We start from the raw sequence: 6,499 nt of genomic DNA, 5'->3' as shown, positions 1-6,499 counted from the left end.
CAGATTGGTATTTTCAGTAGCTTCATATGCATGTGAAACTTGGAGAAGGAATAAGTAAGGCCATAGAAGAATTGATGCATTTGAGTTCTGGTGTTAGGGAAGAATCTTTAAAGTACCATGGACTGCCAGAAGAACAAACTAATCTGTGTTGGAAGAAGTACAGCCAAAATGCTTCTTAGAAACCAGGACAGACAAACTTCGTCTCTCATACTTCAGACATATTAGCAGGATAGACCAATCTCTGGAGAAAGACATCATGCTTGGTAAAGTGGAGTGTCAGCAGAAAAAAAAAGGAAGATCTCCAACAAAATAGAATGATACAGTGGTAGAAGCAATGGACTCAGGTGTGACAATAATTATGAAGTTGATGCAGGATCAGGCAGTTTCCCATTCTGTGTGCATAGGGTCACTAGGAATCATAGCCTAACAACAATAAAGAAGAAGCCTGTGTTTACAATCCCACTTGGGAATGGGTTATCTTTGTTATGTTAATGAAGCAGGGTTAGTAGGGTGTATCTTGAGTCAATCTTTTTTGATATATAAAAGAGATTAAACACAGGAGCAGAGCACAGATGGAGAATGAGAGATGCCAAGCCACCTGAAGATCTTATAATTCCCCAGGGGACATAAGAGTCACCTAGGGATCAAGTTAAACTGTAGTCTGCTTTAGTTCATCAGAGGTGGAAAGGCAACTTCTCAGCAGGTGGTCAAACCAGAATGAACCTGTTCAAAGTCCTGGTTTCCTCTTCTTCCTCCAGTATCCTCCACCCTCCTGCAAAGGATGGTAGGGTGGCCCTCTGCTAAGGAGCACACCCTCTCCATTTGGGCAGCCAAGCTCCCCTAAAATTATTCTGCACTCTAATAAGGTACAGAGGGCTCATTATGTAAATTTAGAAAAAAACCCAGATCATGAATGACATCTGTATTAATAAACATTTTAATTAACACTTAACAGATTGACAACAATGTTAGGTGTAAATAACAGGTGGATACAGTACCAGCTAATGAGGCTAGAGAGCCACTTTTTAAGATAGTACTTGCTTTCTACTCCATTCAAGAATTTCTAGAAACAGTTCATACACTCTTCAAAAACAAGCTTATTAATAAGTACAGTATTTCTGTTTGAGTGATGAAATTTTTGAGTAGTGGTGAAGATGTACAGTATTGTGAATATAATTAATACCACTGAATTGTATGCTCAAAAAAGGCGAAAATGGTAACATATTTTATATATGGTTTACCACAATGTAAATTTTGAAAAGCAAGCTTATAAATTCTCCTGAATCCTGAATTTATTGACAGTATACAAATTCTTATAACTGCTTTTCTCTTTAAACATAAATAACGTATTTTACTCAAACTACACACGTTACACATTCTGCATAGCACACAACATTGGAAAGAATAATGGCCATGACTGATTGTAAAACAATGAATAATAAAAATCCATTATAGTGGAGTCCTGGTGTGGCGCTGTGGCTAATGCCTCAGACTGCAAAGTCATTGAACTGCAAGGTCAGTGGTTCAAGTTCACCAGCTGCTCCTTGGGAACATTATACAGCGCCACTGTGGGTCAGAATGGACTTGATGGCACTTACCAATAACATAGTGCTACTCCATGGGAGAAAGATGAGGCTTTCTGTTTCTGTAAATACTTACAGTCTCAGAAACCCTATGAAGGGTGGCTATGAGTTGGAACCAACTCAATGGCATGGAGCAGCAGCAACAACAAATCACTATTAGTTGTTATTGAATCAAGAGCAGTGATCTGATTTAGTTTTTTATGTTGCTGTTGCTAGGTACCATGGAGTTGGTTCTGACTCACAGCGACCCTATGCACAACAGAATGAAACATTGCCCGGTCCTGTGCCAACCACACAATCATTGCTACAGTTGAGCCCATTGCTGCTTTGTGTTGTTTGGTGCCATCGAGTCAGTACCAACTCATAGCGACCCTATGCACAGCAGAATGAAACATTGCCCAATCCTGGGCCAACCTCACTACTGTTGCCACACTTGAGTCCATTGATGCTGCTACTTGGCCAGTGCATCTTGTTGGGGGTCTCCCTCTTTTTCTCTGATCCTCCACTTTACCAAACATGATCTCCTTCTCCAGCAACTGGTCCCTCCTGACAACATGTCTGAAGTATGAGAGACGAAGCCTGGCCATCCTGGCCTCCAAGGGGCACTCTGGCTGCATTTCTTCCATAACGGATCTATTGGTTCTTTTGGCAGCCCATGGCACTTTCAATATTCTCCTCCAACACCATAAGTCAAAAGAATCAATTCTTCTACGGTCTTTCACATGCATATGAGCTTATTGAAAATACCATGACTTGGGTCAGGCGCACCTTAGTCTTCAAGCTGATGTATTTGCTTTTCAACACTTTAAAAAAGGTCTTGTGCAGCAGATTTACCTAATGCAATACGTTGTTAGATTTCTTGACTGCTGCTTCCGTGGGTGTTGATAGTTGATCCAAGAAGAATGAAGTCTTTGACAACTTCAATCTTTTCTCTGTTGATAAGAATGTTGTTTATTGGTTCAAAGGTGAGAATTTTTGTTTTCTTTACATTGAGATGTAACCCATACTGAAGGCTGTGTTGTTTGATCTTCATCAGTAAATGTTTTACGTCCTCTTCACTTTCAGCAAGCAAGGTTGTGTCATCTGCATATCGCAGGTTGTTAACGAGTCTTCCTCCAATCTTGATGACACATTTTTCTTCATAGAACCCAGCTTCTCATATTATTTGCTCAGCATACAGGTTGAATAAGTATGGTGAAATAATACAACATTGTCACACACCTTTCTTAATATTAAACCATTCAGTGTTCCCATGTTCTGTTTGAACAACTGCCTCTTGGTCCAAGTATAGATTTCATGAGCACAGTTAAGCATTCCAGAATATTCATACTTTGCAATGGTGTCCAGTGCTGCTACCACTATGCCAATCCATATTGGGGTGGGGGAGGGTTTCCTCTTTTTTATTGACCCTTCACTTTATCAAGCATAATGGGCTTTTTCTGGGACTGGTCCCTCCTGATAATACGTCTGAAGTACGACAGATCAAGTCTTGTCATCCTGGCTTCTAAGGAGCATTCTGGCTATACTTTCTACACAGATTTGTTTGTTCTTCTGGCAGTCCACGGCACTTTCAATATTCTTTTCCAACACCATAACTCAATGCATCAATTCTCCTTATTCATTGTCCAACTTTCACATGCATATGAAGCAATTGAAAATATCATGACTTGGGTCAGGGATATCTCAGTCCTCAAACTGATATCTTTGCCCTTGAATACTTTAAATAGGTTTTGTGCAGCAGATTTGCCTAATGCAATATATTGCTTGATTTCTTGACTGCTGCTTCTGTGAGTGTTGATTGAAGTCTTTGACAGCTTCAATTTTTTCTACATTTATCATGATGTTCTTTATTGGTCCAGTTGTGAGGACTTTTGTTTTCTTTACATTGAGGAACAACCCATACCAAAGGCTGTGCTCTTTGATCCTCATCAGTAAGTATTTATGTCCTCTTAATTTTAAGCAAGCAAGGGTGTATCATCTCCATGTCACAAATTGTTAATGAGTCTACCTCTAATCTTGATGCCACATTGTTCATATAACCCAGCTTCTCAGATTATTTGCTCAGCATACAGACTGAGTAACTATGATGAAAGAATACAACACTGGTACACACTTTTCCTGATTTGAAATCATTCACTATACCCTTGTTCTGTTTGAACAACTGACTCTTGGTCCATATACAGCTTCCTCGTGAGCACAATTAACATTCTTCACAATGTTATCCATAGCTTGTCTTGATTCACACAGTCAAAAGCCTTTGCATAGTCAATAAAGTACAGGTAAACAACTTTCTGGTACTCTCCGCTTCCCAGTTAAGATCCATCTGGTGCCAGCAATGATAAACTTAGTTCTAGTTCTCTTCTGAATCTGTCTTGAGTTTCTGGCAGTTCCCTGTTGATATACTGTTACAGCATTTAAAAATTATCTTCAACAAAATTTTACTTGCATTAATAATATTATTTGATGATTTCTGCATTTCATTGGTTCACCTTTCTTGGAATGGGCATAGATCTGGAACTCTTCTAATCAGTTGGCCATGTAGCTGTCTTCCAACTTTCTTGGCATAGATGAGTGAGTGCCCAATGCTGCATCAATTTGTTGAAAGATTTCAATTTGCATTTTGTTAATTCCTGGAGCCTTGTTTTTTCTGCCAATGCTTTCAGTTCTGTACCATTGGTTCTTGATCATATGCCATCTCTTGAAATGGTTGAACATGGACCATTTCTTTTTGGTACAGTGATATTGTGAGTTTCTTCTATCTTCTTTTGATGCTTTCTATATCATTCAATATTTTGCCCATCTAGTCCTTCAATTTTGGAAGTTCAGGCTTGAATTTTTTTCTTCAATTCTTTCATCTTGAGAAATGTTGAGCCTGCTCTTCTCTTTTGGTTTTCTAACTCCAGTGTGTTGCACATTTCATATTAATGGCACAACCTGACATTCTGGGCCTCCTGAAAGTGTCCCTAAAAAAAAATAATAATAAAGAAAATCTATCTGCCACCATTGGAAGTTACGCTTACACCAATATCTTACTCTGAATGTTGGCAATTAAAAGTAAAAGCTAATACTTACTCTGCCTTATGGGGAGGACCTCTAATTCAGCCTCAGTTGTTGATGGAAATCCAGCTAATAAATGATGAAATGATAGCTATTAGAAAATCACCACTGTGTATCCCCAAATGTCAAGTGATAATCCTCAATAGAGGATAAAACCATGAGGTGAAGGGTTGTTTGAAACAGGATATTCTTACAGTGAAAAAATATCAGCTCTCAGAAAATAGCAAAGAGGAAAAAACATCTCTTTCCAGTGGGTGGATCTAAAGAACATCAAGCTTAGCACTATTAATGGGACAATCTGACATTCTAGACCTCCGGATGTGTTGCAATATTGTAAGAAATGTTGTCAATACTCCAGATACTGCGTTGGTCCCTCTTAGTTATAATGTCATTGATGAGTTATCATGAGTGCTTACCAAAAAACGCTCAAGTAATCCAGTCTGTACTCATTTTAGTGAGAGTGGACTTTTAAATTAGTTTTTGCAAAATCGGGCACCAAACTCAGAAGACATGGGCAGATGTGCTGAGTAGCCATTTTGCAAAGCATTTTCTTCTTTTAGGCTGAGAAAGTCCCTCCTCCAGTTCCTCAATGACTGAGTACTATGGAATGAACTATCTTTCCCAGAAGTCATCTACCTTCCCTTGAAGGTCGCATTCTTATTTACAGTTCCTAGTCCTCCAACAGGTTCTTTTCCCCTCCTCTAATTCATCCCGCTCAAGTTCCCCAGATGCTTAGACTACTGTTGCTATGTTAATCAACAATGTATGTCTGGTTTAGTGATTTTCCTGGACCCCCCTTATTTCTGAAGATGGACCATCTTGAGAATTTATGTCTCACAATATGAGGTAGATCATCACTGATGACATCCTCTTGTCAAAAATATTTTAAGCAGAATTTCCTCAAGTCTTTAGATGTAGGTTCCAATTTTTAGGAAATACAGATGCAAAAAGAAACCAAAACAAAACCATGGGAACAGCCACTGACCACCTCCAGCTTCACAATGGAGAAATAGGAGAATCACCATCAGCATCAGCCCAATGCTGGCTGATTCTAGATGCTGAAGTCTGACCCTCCAACCTTCCTTACCAATTGTGACACCAGCAGTCCCTCCCACAACACTCTACTTCTCAGCTAGGTTCAATAAATCATTGCAATGGCCATAGAGAACTCACATAAAATGCAATGATGAGATTTATTGGGAAGTTAACAGGTTGCAATTCAGTATCAGAAATGCTCAGGGCACAGTTTTTCTAGTCAGGACAGCCTCTTCTCCGCTGAGTCCTCAGGTACACCTCTCTTTGTGCCCTTGGCTTCTCAGTCATATAGCTCTTTGGTCTCTGCCCTTCTCTGACAATGTTACAAAGTTCTTTTAGGGCTGCCAATAGATGCCCACAGGTCACTTCCCTCACTATAAGCCTCAGTTAGAAGGTGCTTGGCTCCAACTCCATGTGCCAGAATTCTCTAGCTCCCTAGATTACATATCTGGAAGCACTCCACTCCACAAGTGTGCCTTCTGCCAGAAAGCCTGCTGTTTTATCTTGTGCTCTGACTCTTGGTTCTGCTACTGCCGCTATCCTGCCAGTCCTCTGCCATGTCTCTGGTGTCACAGCTTTCTGTTTTTGGTTCGAGGCAGCTCAACGTGCAGGGATCTCAGGATCCAAGGGATGTGCTCCACTTCTGGCTCTTCTCTCTTGATGGTACTAAGACTCACATATCTGGCTTCTGAGATGGCCCATTTTCTACCCAGCAGTATGGAAAATTGACTAATCCCATATTAGAGTTCCAAGTTTTTAAAATTACAATTAATCCTATTAAGAACCACTCCCAAATGAATTTTATAATCCTATCTGCATCTTCC

Source organism: Chrysochloris asiatica, unplaced genomic scaffold (genome assembly GCF_000296735.1).
Source record: "Chrysochloris asiatica unplaced genomic scaffold, ChrAsi1.0 scaffold00016, whole genome shotgun sequence".
Classification (NCBI taxonomy): domain Eukaryota; kingdom Metazoa; phylum Chordata; class Mammalia; order Afrosoricida; family Chrysochloridae; genus Chrysochloris; species Chrysochloris asiatica.
Note: the sequence above shows the minus strand (reverse complement) of the source record.